Source organism: Ranitomeya imitator, chromosome 3 (genome assembly GCF_032444005.1).
Source record: "Ranitomeya imitator isolate aRanImi1 chromosome 3, aRanImi1.pri, whole genome shotgun sequence".
NCBI lineage: Eukaryota > Metazoa > Chordata > Amphibia > Anura > Dendrobatidae > Ranitomeya > Ranitomeya imitator.
The window spans coordinates 744,524,106-744,538,428 of record NC_091284.1 but is presented as its reverse complement, the minus strand read 5'-3'; positions in this window follow the sequence as shown (position 1 = coordinate 744,538,428).

Below are 14,323 nucleotides of genomic sequence, written 5' to 3'. Positions count from 1 at the left end.
CGGCCATCCCCCAACGCTCCACTTTCCAGCACAATAAGCCCCGTATCCAACACTACCAGCCGCGTCCGTAAAAATTTCACAATCAAAATCGTTCAAATCCTCCTGTTGGATCAGGGCCCTGCCATTATAGTTGTCCAAAAAACGCCTCCAAACCACCAAATCCTCCCTGTGCTCTTTTTTCAATCGTACAAAATGATGCGCAGACCGCACTCCGGCCGTAGCTCTCGACAATCTCCTACAAAATATCCTGCCCATCGGCATAATCCGGCACGCAAAGTTTAACCGCCCCAACAGTGACTGAAGCTCTTTCAACGTAACCTTGCGCAGTTTCTCACATCTCATTACCTCTTGCCTTAAGGCCAACAACTTCTCCTCAGGCAAGCGACACTCCATCTTCTCTGAATCTATGAGAATTCCTAAAAAACTCAACACCGTAACAGGTCCCTCCGTTTTATCACGCGCTAAGGGGAACCCCAAACTGACCTGCTACTTACTCCATCGTAGCCAACAAATTGCCACACAACAAAGAATCCGGGGGGCCAACAAACAAAAAATCGTCTAAGTAATGAATAACCGACAGAACCTGAGAAACATCCCGAACGACCCACTCCAGAAAAGTACTAAAGGCTTCAAACAGCGAGCAGGAAATTGAACAACCCATCGGCAAACACCTATCCAAGTAGAACCCCCCATTCCAAAAACATCCCAACAACGGAATACTATCGGGGTGAACCGGAAGCAGATGAAAAGCCGATTCAACATCTGTCTTAGCCATTAACGCGCCTGTGCCATACCTACGCACCCATTGCACGGCAGTATCAAAAGAGGTATAAACCACAGAGCAGAGATCATCCGCTATCCCGTCATTAACTGACTGGCCCTTCGGATAAGACCGATGCTGAATAAGGCGAAACTTGTTGGGCTCTTTTTTAGGGACCACCCCAAGCGGCGAAGCAACTACCCCCTCTACAGGTAAATCACTAAACGGCCCCGCCATGCGCCCCAGCTCAACCTCCTTTGCCAATTTTGCCGTAACCACATCCGGCTGCAAGTTAGCCGACCTCAGGTTCTTTTTAGAAAAGGGGATAGCATGAGCCGGATGAGGATTTCTAAACCCCTCAGAAAACCCATCACACAGCAACCTAGCCTTTTCCCTATCCGGATACCTACTTAGATAAGGGGCCATCCTTAGAACCTTCACTGGTGTCACCCCCATGACCGCCTCCCACTCCTGGTTTACCCCTCACTTTCTTAAAACACTTGGCCGCTCCATGTGAGGCCCCTCCGCAGTGGGAACAGACATGCTTGAACTTGCATGTGCTGCCATATTTGCATTGGCCGTCATTGAACTGCCAACACGTCCCTGTTTTGTCCTTAACCCCTTGTGACCCCTGTCCTCCACTTCCTTGTCCCGACTGCTGACCGCTACTCCCTCCACCCCCATGAAAGGGCTGCCCAAACCTCGTCGGGGCCATTACCTTCAACCACAAACCTATGTCTTTTTGTTCCCACTTTATCTCGGGTCTAATCGCCTTCCTTTGCCGAAACTGCTCGTCGTAGCGTAACCACGCCTGGCCCCCATACGCCTGTATGCTTCCCCTATCGCATCGACATAGCAGAACAAACCTGTACAGTTCTCCGGAAACTTTTCGCCTATAACTCCAGCCAAAATAAAAAACGCCTGTTGCCAATTCGCAAATGTCTGCGGTATCAATCGCCAACGCCTCTTCTCCTCCTCCTCCTTTTTGCTATCCTCTTTCTTACCCTTATCCAAATTAAACTTCTCCAGGGGCAACAGGGAAAAAATCTCTACATATTCGTCCTTCCATATTTTTTCCTTAACCTCTTTCTTTAAATGAGCCCCCAACGGCCCCTCAAAACACACGTAAACCTCCCCCTTAGCTCTATCATCCAACTTGATTCTATCCCCTTTTTCCTTATCCGTCTGTACCGACACCGACACCCCCGCCGATGACGCCTGTTCCACACCACTCGCCCTATCGGATCCGACTCCACCTCCCGAACCCGTACCAGAAACCGGCAACCAAGCCCCTAACGGAGACGACCGCACACTACCCCGGCCCTCCCCATCCAATCTCCTCAAAATCTGGGACATACCCGCCAAAAGCTCTCTGACCCCCGGGAACCTCGCGATGCTGGGCCCCCCACTCCCCGCCAAATTGACCCCACCATACCAACTATCCCCCACCCGAGCATCACTATCCCACCCCGCAACAGATTCATTTTCATACTCACCAAGCTGCGCGGGTGCTGTGTCCCCGCCAGCCGTGCGATCACCGAACTCCCTCGGGTCGCTCCTGGAACCGGAATCCTCTGCGCCGCTGTGTTGCTCCAGGCCCGCGCCCCTGGCCTCCACGTCACCAGGGGGGACCGGAGCAGGTGAGCTGGAACTTTCCCTGGACCTTCTGGGTGACCTGGACCTGGCCGCCGCCAGCCCGACTCCGGACCTGTCTTCTTGCCGGGCTCTCCCACGAGCCCCGGCAGCTGCCGACATTCTTCCACGCAGTGCTGGGCCAGGCTGCGGGGTTGAGGTGCGCCTGCCCGTCGCTCTGCCTCTTGCCGCGCCGCCTCTGCCAGGCACCCGGGGTGATCCAAACCCCGAGGTACCCGCCGCCACTCCACTGCTGCTCGCTTGTCCCAGTGCTCCGTGCATCCTGCTCCTTGTCACCGGTGACGTCGCCGGCACCGCAGACACCGCCGCTGCTCACCGGGTACCGCTCCTGCTGGGCGCCGCCATATTGGTGCCGCGAACCGGAAGTCCTCCGGGCACTTCCGGTGCGGCCTGCTCTCCTCCCTGGGCCTGCGCCACCGCTGCTCCCGGCCGCCGTCCAGCGCCCGCAACGCCGGCCGGTGGATTCCTGCCGGAGGACGGGCCGGGGGGAGTAGGTGACTGCCGGCCCGCACGCTCCGCAGGGTCCCGGGAGGGGCTCCGTGGCCGGCGGTTGCCGCGCCCTCCGATCTCCGGCGACAGTCACTCTGGGGGACGGGTCTTCCTGGATCTGGTCCCCTGGGCTCCCGGGCTGCCCAGCAACGACGCCAGCTGGTCCTCCAGCCAGCCTCCCCGCCGCGATCTCGCCATCTCCCGCAGCTGCCCCAGGATCACGTCTACGGAGGCCATCCTGCACTTCTTCTCCGGTCAGATGTCACGTCTTCTCAGGTCGGATGCTCAGATGTCACGTCTTCTCTGGTCAGATGCTCTAACAGTAATGGCCCCTTTCCCGCACTTTTCCATGACCCGCCCCCACCCCCACTAGGCCACCCCTCTACTCCTCCCCATCCCCTGAACCAATCCCTTTTCCCTGCCTTAGTATTTAAAAATTGCTCCCCTGCGTTCCCTTGGCAACGCAGTCATGGGGGACTTTCCTTAACTCCGTTCCTCCAGCCCCCCCTCTTGAAACATTATTATATAAAAAACAAAGAAGTTAAATGGTTGCAATGAAATAATAATACAGTTACTATTACTTTCGTTTTTTTTTTCCAGAAATCAGTAGTACTATTAGATAAACATAAGATACTTTGTAATATATCTTATCAGATAAATCCACTCCTTTCTCCTCCTGGACTGATCATTCATTCTCAAAATTCTCAGTACACAGATAAAATCTGTATTCCGTTAATAGATAGGAGTGAGCAGTTGGTGCTTATAAAGTTCTATGCAGAGCTGGAACTGTCGTTTCAGGAGACTTTGCTGCAGAATGTCTATGTCTGCCTCTCCTCCTAACCACTCCCCTCGCTATAGAATCTTATGAGCACCAACTGTCATCTCCTGAATACATGAGTGACATTCTAATAAGGTGACAGTCATCCCGGTCAGTGGAGAGTCGTTTTCGCCCTCTGCTGGTCTGTAGCTTTGTTGTCCTCAATGTCTGCTGCTTGACCTTGTTGTAATGGACTGCTGTCTTAGAAATTTTAGGAATTGAGGCAACATGACACTCACTGTATCTCTCTGTTAGTAAAGCCAGAATTGAGTCCTTCTTTTTCTCACTCAAGACTTTTCTTTTCAACTCCTTTGGCATGGATAAAAGTTATTTTTTCATTCCTATTACTTTTAGGATATTACTAGAACTTGTTTTGCCATCCAGCTTGTCCTGTTACAAGAGGATTGTGAACACCACAGCAGTGGTTTTTATACTTTCCTTCATTAAATAAGATTTGGTTCAGGTGATCACCTAATCAGAAGCACATTAAAGGGAACCTGTCACCTGAATTTGGCGGGACTGGTTTTGGGTCATATGGGCGGAGTTTTCGGGTGTTTGATTCACCCTTTCCTTACCCGCTGGCTGCATGCTGGCTGCAATATTGGATTGAAGTTCATTCTCTGTCCTCCATAGTGCACGCCTGTACAAGGCAAGATTGCTTTGCGCAGGCGTGTACTATGGATTACGGAGAATGAACTTCAATCCAATATTGCAGCCAGCATGCAGCCAGCGGGTAAGGAAAGGGTGAATCAAACACCCGAAAACTCCGCCCATATGACCCAAAACCAGTCCCGCCAAATTCAGGTGACAGAGTCCCTTTAAGCAGAATGAGGTGTACCCTGGTTGAAATTCAACTGACACTGGAATGGAATGGCTGTCAGACATGTAGAGAAACTGATTTTTATAAAACTGCGAAGTGGTCTCTTAATTTTTGCCAGAGTTGTATTGCAATGTTGCTTATTTTCATGTATACTAAAATTAAAATGACTCTTTAAAAATAATGTAATATCAGTTTACCTTCACTAACATGGACATCTTAGAAAGGGGTGCCCCTGCAGAGAAACTGCTGTCAAGCATCCCTACAGATACATCTAGCTCTGTATATACACACTTATACAGGGAGGGTTGACAATCAGTCATAAGACCACCCATGGGACTCCTAAGCCCACATATCTCAGCTATATATCAATCTGCTCAGCTCCTCCTGCTCTATAAGATGCTCCGACATCACACTTTAAGCAACAAGCCCACTTTAACAAAAGTTAAAAAAAAAAAAAGTTATTACATATGGCTATGATTCCTATGCAGCTTCCTAATTAGTGTGTACTAATCACATTATTCCACATACGGTAAATCCCTAGAATTGCGGTGCTATTACCGTATGCCATTTCCTCTGTACAGCTCAGTTCTCGGCCAGGTGCTGAGCCGCCCCATTCAAGTAGAGGAAATAAAATCTGCACAAAGAAACCACAGGGACTTTGATTTCCATACTGCTTTTCTGCTCTATAATTTAATTCATATGGCTCAAATGGGCAATCACAGTAATTTGAGTAAATTAGAAAAACCTCTAATATAGAAGGTGAATCTAAACTTTAGGCTGAAAACAATGGAATTCCATGCTGAAGGTGAGCAATCAGTAATAATAATAATTATATATATATATATATATATATATATATATATATATATATATATATATATATATATATATATATATAAACATTGAATTTGTGTTGTCCGTTCCTTTTGCACAGCCAAACAACTGGACCAATCTACACCAAATTTGACAGCTAAGTAAATGAGTCGCTTCGGAAGATTTTACACCGTATTTTAGCTATCTAGCACCTGCTGTTCTTGATATATTTGCCAAAAATCAGAACAGAAAATGGACCAATCTGCCCCAAATCTGCCACACATGTAAATCGAGCACTTCGGTGGGTTTAATATGGGGTTTCAGTGCTCTAGGACCGAGCAAATATTAATTCACAGCCAAGTGCTTAGACCAGTTTGCTCCAGATTTTGCAATTAGCTAAATCAGGGGCTTCGGAAGGTTTTACAATGGGTCACGACTACCGATTTTTACATATTCGCAATAAAAAATAAAAAAAAATGTTAATTTATGGGCAAACATTTGGATAATTTGAATTTAAATAAATTAGACCCATGCAAAGCTGAGGAATTCTACTAGTACATTTTATATTTACTATTAATAACTACTAGATGGTGGCGTGATTCTAATGCATCGGGTATTCTAGAATATATGTGTAGTTTATTTATGAAGATTTTAGAATAATAAAATGAATACACAGAATTCGGCTGGCTGGGCGCGACCAATTAGCGAAGCGTGGTTCAAATCACCTGTCGCTGATTGTTCGCAGCTGGCCACGTAGTATATAGCACAGCCACGTAGTATATAGCACAGCCACGTAGTATATAGCAGCCCACCTAGCATATAACACAGCCACGTAGTATATAACACAGCTCACGCAGTATATAACAGCCCATGCAGTATATAACACAGCCCACATAGTGTATAACACAGTCCACATAGTGTATAACACAGCCCACGTAATGTATAACACAGCCCACGTAGTATATTGCACAGCCACGTAGTATGTAGCACAGCCCACGTAGTATATTGCACAGCCCACGTAGTATATTGCATAGTCACGTAGTATATTGCACAGCAACGCAGTATATTGCACAGCCACGTAGTATATAGCACAGCCACGTAGTATATAGCACAGCCACGTAGTATATAGCACAGCCACGTAGTATATTGCACAGCCTATGCAGTATATTACACAGCCATGTAGTATATTATACAGCCCGCGTAGTATATAGCACAACGACATAGTATATAACAGCCCATGCACTATATAACACAGCCCACGTAGTGTATAACACAGCCACGTAGTATATAACACAGCCCACGTAGTATATTGCACAGCCACGTAGTAAGTAGCCCAGCCCACATAGTATATTGAACAGTCCACGTAGTATACTGCACAGCCATGTAGTATATTGCACAGCCACGTAGTATATTGCACAGCCACATAGTATATATAGCACAGACATGTAGTATATTGCACAGCACACGCAGTATATTACACAGCCCACGTAGTATATAGCACAGCAACGTAGTACATAACACAGCCCATGCAGTATATAACAGTCACATAGTCCCACATAGTATGTAGCACAGCCAAGTAGTATATTGCACATTCCACGTAGTATATAGCACAGCCCACGTAGTATATTGCACAGTCCGCATAGTATATAACACAGCCACATAGTATATTGCACAGCCGACGCAGTATATAACACAGCCTACGCAGTATATAGCACAGCCCATGCAGTATATTACAGCCACGTAATATATTACACAGCCCACGTAGTATATTGCACAGCCGACGTAGTATATAGCACAGCGACGTAGTATATAACACAGCCCATGCAGCATATAACACAGCCCACGTAGTCCCACATAGTATATAGCACAGCCAAGTAGTATATTGCACAGCCACGAAGTATATTGCACAGCCATGTAGTATATTGCACAGCCACGTAGTATATTGCACAGCCACGTAGTATATTGCACAGTCCACGTAATATATATCACAGCCCATGTAGTATATAGCACAGCCACGTAATATATTGCAGAGCCAACACAGTATATACCACAGCACACGCAGTATATAGCACAGGCCACTCAGTATATTACACAGCAGCGTAGTATATTACACAGCCCACGTATTATATTGCACAGCCGACGTACTATATAACACAGCCAATGCAGTAAGTAACACTGCCCACGTAGTATATAACACAGCCCACGCAGTATATAACACTGCCCACGTAGTATATAACACAGCCCACACAGTATATAGCAATGTGGGCACCATATCCCTGTTAAAAAAAGAATTAAAATAAAAAATAGTTATATACTCACTCTCCAATGGCCCCCGCATCCATCCAAGGCCTTTCCCGCTCCTCGCGCGCCGCTCCGGTCCCAAGCGACAATAACACGTGATGATGTAGCGGTCTCACGAGACCGCTACGTCGTCTTCGGTCATTGCCGCAATGCATTCTGGGGACCGGAAAGGCCTGGGCTGGATCCGGGGGCCACTGGATGGTGAGTATATAATGATTTTTTTATTTTTTTATAATTTGTAACATTATATGTTTTTACTATTGATGCTGCATGGGCAGCATCAATAGTAAAAGGTTGGTCACAGAGAGGGTTAATGGCAGCGTTTAACGGACTGCCTTACACTGCGTTATGCCGCGGTGTAAGGCAGTCCTTTTAACGTTATGTGGGCGCTGACTGGGGGGGAGTATGGAGGGCGCACTGACTGCAGGGGAGTAGGGAGCGGCCATTTTGCAGCCGGACTGTGCCCGTCGCTGATTGGTCGCGGCCAGCTGGCCGCAACCAATCAGCGATGCGGGATTTCCGTGACAGACAGACAGACAAAAAGACAGACAGAAAGACGGAAGTGACCCTTAGACAATTATATAGTAGACTCGATGGTGGCCCGATTCAAACGCATCGGGTATTCTAGAATATGCATGTCCACGTAGTATATTGCACAGCCCATGTAGTATATTGCCCAGCCACATAGTATATTGCCCAACCACGTAGTATATTGACCAGCCACATAGTATATTGCCCAGTCACATACTATATTGCCCAGCTACGTGGTATATTGTCCAGTGACGTAATTGCCCAGCCACATAGTATATTGCCCAGCCACGTAGTATATTGCCCAGTCACGTAGTATATTGCCCAGTCACGTAGTATATTGCCCAGTCACGTAGTATATTGCCCAGCCACATAGTATATTGCCCAGCCACGTAGTATATTGCCCAGCCACGTAGTATATTGCCTAGTCACATACTATATTGCCCAGTCACGTACTATATTGCCCAGACACGTAGTATATTGCCTAGTCACGTAGTATATTGCCCAGTGACGTAGTATATTGCCCAGCCATGTAGTATATTGCGCAGCCACGTAGTATATTGCACAGCGACTTAGTATACAGCACAGAGCCACGTAGTATACAGCACAGACATGTAGTATACTGCCCAGTCACGTAGTATATTGGCCAGTCACGTAGTTTATTGCCCAGCCACGTATGTAACAGGTTAAAAAAGACTTAAAATAAAAAATAAATATACTCACCTTCCGAGGGCCCCTTGTAGTCCTGGCGCTTGTGTGCGGTGAACGCGGCAGCTTCCGGTCCCAGAGTTGGTATGAGCGCAGGACCTGTGATGACATCACGGTCAAATGACCGTGACATCATGGTAGGTCCTTCTCGCATAGCATCCTTGGCACCAGAACCTGCCGCTTGCACTGCCGAGGACTGGGTGCGACGTCAGAGGGTGAGAATAACGTTTTTTTTTATTATTATCATTTGTAACATTAGATCTTTTTACTGTTGATGCTGCATACACAGCATCAATAGTAAAAAGTTGGTCACACAGGGTTAATAGCTGTGTTAATGGAGTGCGTTACACCGCGGTCCATTAACGCTGGCATTAACCCTGTGTGAGAGCTGACCGGAGGGGAGTATGGAGCGGGCACTGACTGCGGGGAGGAAGGAGCGGCCATTTTGCCGGCGGACTGTGGCCGTCGCTGATTGGTCGTGGCTAGGGTTGAGCGAAACGGGTCGAACATTTTCAAAAGTCGCCGACTTTTGGCGAAGTCGAGTTTCATGAAACTCGATCCGACCCCTGTGCGTGGTCGGCCATGCGGTACGCGACTTTCGCGCCAAAGTCGCGTTTCAATGACGCGAAAAGCGAGATTTCTCAGCCAATGAAGGTAAACGCAGAGTGTGGGCAGCGTGATGACATAGGTCCTGGTCCCCACCATCTTAGAGAAGGGCATTGCAGTGATTGGCTTGCTGTCTGCGGCGTCACAGGGGCTATAAAGGGGCGTTCCCGCCGACCGCCATGTTACTGCTGCTGATCTGAGCTTAGGGAGAGGTTGCTGCCGCTTCGTCAGAAGCAGGGATAGCGTTAGGCAGGGTCCATTAACCACAAAACCGCTTGTGCTGTAGCGATTTCCACTGCCCAACACCACCTTCGGTGTGCAGGGACAGTGGAAGCTCCTTTTTTTTTTTTTTCTCAGCGCTGTAGCTCATTGGGCTGCCCTAGAAGGCTCCCTGATAGCTGCATTGCTGTGTGTACGCCGCTGTGCAAACCAACTGCTTTTTTCAAAGCACAAATCCTCTTGTTCCTTCCTTTCTGCACAGCTATCTTGTTTGTTTGTCCACACTTTTTATTTAATTTGTGCATCAGTCCACTCCTTATTGCTGCCTGCCATACCTGGCTGAGATTACTGCAGGGAGATAGTAATTGAAGGACAGTTCCTTTTTTTTTTTTTTTTTGTGGGAGATTAAGATTGACATTTCTGCTAGAGTGCCATCTCTGTCTGTGTCATCTCTCACTCAGTGGGCCATAGAAAGCCTATTTATTTTTTTGCTTGATTTGGGTTCCAAAATCTACCAGAAAAAATCACAACATCAATCAGTGGGAGAAAAATATTGGCCTCAGGGCTTGTGTGCCACTCCTTACTCCTGTGTGTGCCATCTCTCACTCAGTGGGCCATAGAAAGCCTATTAATTTTTTTGCTTGATTTGGGTTCTAAATTCTACCTGAAAAAATCAATAAATCAATCAGTGGGAGATTAATATTGGCCTTTGGGCTTGTGTGCCAGTCCTAAGCGTGCCATCTCTCTCTCTCTCAGATAGTGGGCCATAGAAAGCCTATTTTTTTATTATTTTATTGGGTTTATAAATTTTCCCTGGAGAAAAAAAAAAAGTGGGAGATTAATATTGGCCTCTGGGCTTGTGTGCCAGTCCTGAGCGTGCCATCTCTCTCACAAATAGTGGGCCATAGAAAGCCTATTTATTTTTTGGGTTGATTTGGGTTCCTAATTCTACCTGAAAAAATCAATCAATCAATCAGTGGGAGAAAAATATTGGCCTCTGGGCTTGTGTGCCACTCCTTACTCCTGTGTGTGCCATCTCTCACTCAGTGGGCCATAGAAAGCCTATTAATTTTTTTGCTTGATTTGGGTTCTAAATTCTACCTGAAAAAATCATTAAATCAATCAGTGGGAGATTAATATTGGGCTTTGGGCTTGTGTGCCAGTCCTAAGCGTGCCATCTCTCTCTCTCAGATAGTGGGCCATAGAAAGCCTATTTATTATTATTTTTTTTATTGGGTTTATAAATTTTCCCTGGAAAAAAAAAATGGGAGATTAATATTGGCCTCTGGGCTTGTGTGCCAGTCCTGAGCGTGCCATCTCTCTCACAAATAGTGGGCCATAGAAAGCCTATTAATTTTTTTGCTTGATTTGGGTTCCAAAATCTACCTGAAAAAAATCACTAAATCAATCAGTGGGAGATAATATTGGCCTCTGGGCTTGTGTGCCACTCCTGACTCCTGTGTGCGTCATCTGTCACTCAGTGGGCCCTAGAAAGCCTATTTTTTGTTTTATTTGTTTTCTAAATTCTCCCTGAAACAATCATTTTATTTTCTTTGGTTTCTAAATTATTGCTGAAAAAAATCATTTTTTTTGTATTTTTTTTGTATTTTTTTTTCTCTCAAGTCTCCCTGAAAGAAAAAAAAAAAAAAAATCTGTGGGAGATTCATATTGCCCCTTCTGCTTGTGTGCCAGTCTTGACTCCTGGGTGTGCCATCTCTCTCTCTCTCCCCAATTGTTGGCCATAGAAAGCCTATTAATTTTTTTGCTTGATTTGGGTTCCAAAATCTACCAAAAAAAATCACTAAATCAATCAGTGGGAGATTAATATTGGCCTCTGGGCTTGTGTGCCACTCCTGACTCCTGTGTGCGTCATCTGTCACTCAGTGGGCCCTAGAAAGCCTATTTTTTGTTTTATTTGTTTTCTAAATTCTCCCTGAAACAATCATTTTATTTTCTTTGGTTTCTAAATTATTCCTGAAAAAAATCATTTTTTTGGTATTTTTTTTTCTCTCAAGTCTCCCTGAAAAAAAAAAAAAAAAAAAATCTGTGGGAGATTCATATTGCCCCTTCTGCTTGTGTGCCAGTCTTGACTCCTGGGTGTGCCATCTCTCTCTCTCTCCCCAATTGTTGGCCATAGAAAGCCTATTAATTTTTTTGCTTGATTTGGGTTCCAAAATCTACCAAAAAAAATCACTAAATCAATCAGTGGGAGATTAATATTGGCCTCTGGGCTTGTGTGCCACTCCTGACTCCTGTGTGCGTCATCTGTCACTCAGTGGGCCCTAGAAAGCCTATTTTTTGTTTTATTTGTTTTCTAAATTCTCCCTGAAACAATCATTTTATTTTCTTTGGTTTCTAAATTATTCCTGAAAAAAATCATTTTTTTGGTATTTTTTTTTCTCTCAAGTCTCCCTGAAAAAAAAAAAAAAAAAAAAAAATCTGTGGGAGATTCATATTGCCCCTTCTGCTTGTGTGCCAGTCTTGACTCCTGGGTGTGCCATCTCTCTCTCTCTCCCCAATTGTGGGCCATAGAAAGCCTATTAATTTTTTTGCTTGATTTGGGTTCCAAAATCTACCAAAAAAAATAACTAAATCAATCGGTGGGAGATTAATATTGGCCTCTGGGCTTGTGTGCCACTCCTGACTCCTGTGTGCGTCCTCTCTCACTCAGTGGGCCCTACAAAGCCTTTTTTTTTTTTTTTTTCCTAAATTCTCCCTGAAACAATCTTTTCATTTTATTTGTTTTATTAATTCTTCTGTAAAAAATAATTTTTTTTTAATTTTTTTTTTTTCTGAAGTCTCCCTTTTAAAAAAAACAAACACAAATCAGTGGGAGATAAATATTTACATTTGCGCTTCAGTGACAGTCCTGCGTGTGTGCCATCTCATTTGTTGCCAACAACAACAGAGTGTGTAACATTGTGGCTGATTTTCGTTGTGGTCTCACCCACCTGTAAAGGGGTAGCTAAATCATACTGAAGTTATAGCTCACCGTGTAAGTTGTGTGACAGCAACAAATACCGTTCGTTTGTTAACGTTTTTAAAACAATGAGGAAGTCTGGTGGAAGAGGTCGTGGCCGGGGGCGTTCATTGTCAGCTGGTAATGAGGGTAGTGGTAGTGGTGGAGCATCAGCTGGTCGTGGGAAAAAAAATATTGCACCTAAGTCTGGAGCTGTGGAGCCAGGTTCGTCGTCTGGCTACACAAGGCCTCGAACGCTCCCTTTTCTGGGAGTAGGAAAACCGCTTTTAAAGCCGGAGCCGCAAGAGCAAGTTTTGGCTTACCTTGCTGACTCAGCCTCTAGCTCTTTTGCCTCCTCTCGTGAAACTGGTAAATGTCAAAGCAGCGCGTCGTTAGTGGATGTTCACGGTCAGGGACAAGTCGCTTCCTTGTCCTCTTCAGCAAAAACAACAACAGAGAAGAATGCAGCAGGCGACACAACGGGTTACTCCATGGAGCTCTTTACACATACCGTCCCTGGCTTAGAAAGTGAAGCAGTTAACAGTCCATGCCCATTACAAGTTGAATCTGACATGGAGTGCACTGATGCACAGCCACAGCCAGACTACTATCCTGGTCCTTTGACTCAGACCACAACATTGCCATCGCAGGGTGCTGATCAAGAATCAGACCCTGATGAGACTATGTTGCCCCATCACGAACGCTATACCACCGACCGCCACGGTGACACAGACGAAGTTGCACACGAGCTACAAGAAGAGGTAATAGATGACCCAGTTCTTGACCCCGATTGGCAGCCATTGGGGGAACAGGGTGCAGGCGGCAGCAGTTCTGAAGCGGAGGAGGAGGGGCCGCAGCAGGCATCAACATCGCAACAGGTTCCATCTGCCGGGCCCGTATCTTGCCCAAAACGCGTGGCAAAGCTAAAACCTGTTGGAGGACAGCGTGGCCATCCGGTTAAAGCTCAGTCTGCAATGCCTGAAAAGGTATCCGATGCTAGAAAGAGTGCAGTCTGGCATTTTTTTAAACAACATCCAATTGATCAGCGCAAAGTCATCTGTCAAAAATGTTCAACTACCTTAAGCAGAGGACAGAATCTGAAAAGTCTCAATACAAGTTGCATGCATAGACATTTAACCACCATGCATTTGCAAGCCTGGACTAACTACCAAACGTCCCTTAAGGTTGTAGCACCCTCGGCCAATGAAGCTAGTCAGCAACGCAACATCCCTTCCGGCAGTGTAGGGCCACCATTTTCCGCACCACCTGCAGTATCTGTGCAGGTTTCTTTGCCAGGCCAAAGCCGTCAGGGTCAGGGAATCACCAGTTTCGTAGTAGGAAACACTGCATCTAGGGCACCGGTGGCAACAATACCATCTCCCACCGTCTCTCAGTCTGCCATGTCCACCGGCACCCCCGCTAGTTCCACGATCTCCAGCTCTCCAGTCCAGCTCACCCTACATGAGACTATGGTTAGAAAAAGGAAGTACTTAGCCTCGCATCCGCGTACACAGGGTTTGAACGCACACATAGCTAGACTAATCTCGTTAGAGATGATGCCCTACCGGTTAGTTGAAAGCGAAGCTTTCAAAGCTCTGATGGACTACGCTGTACCACGCTACGAGCTACCCAGTCGACACTTTTTTTCCA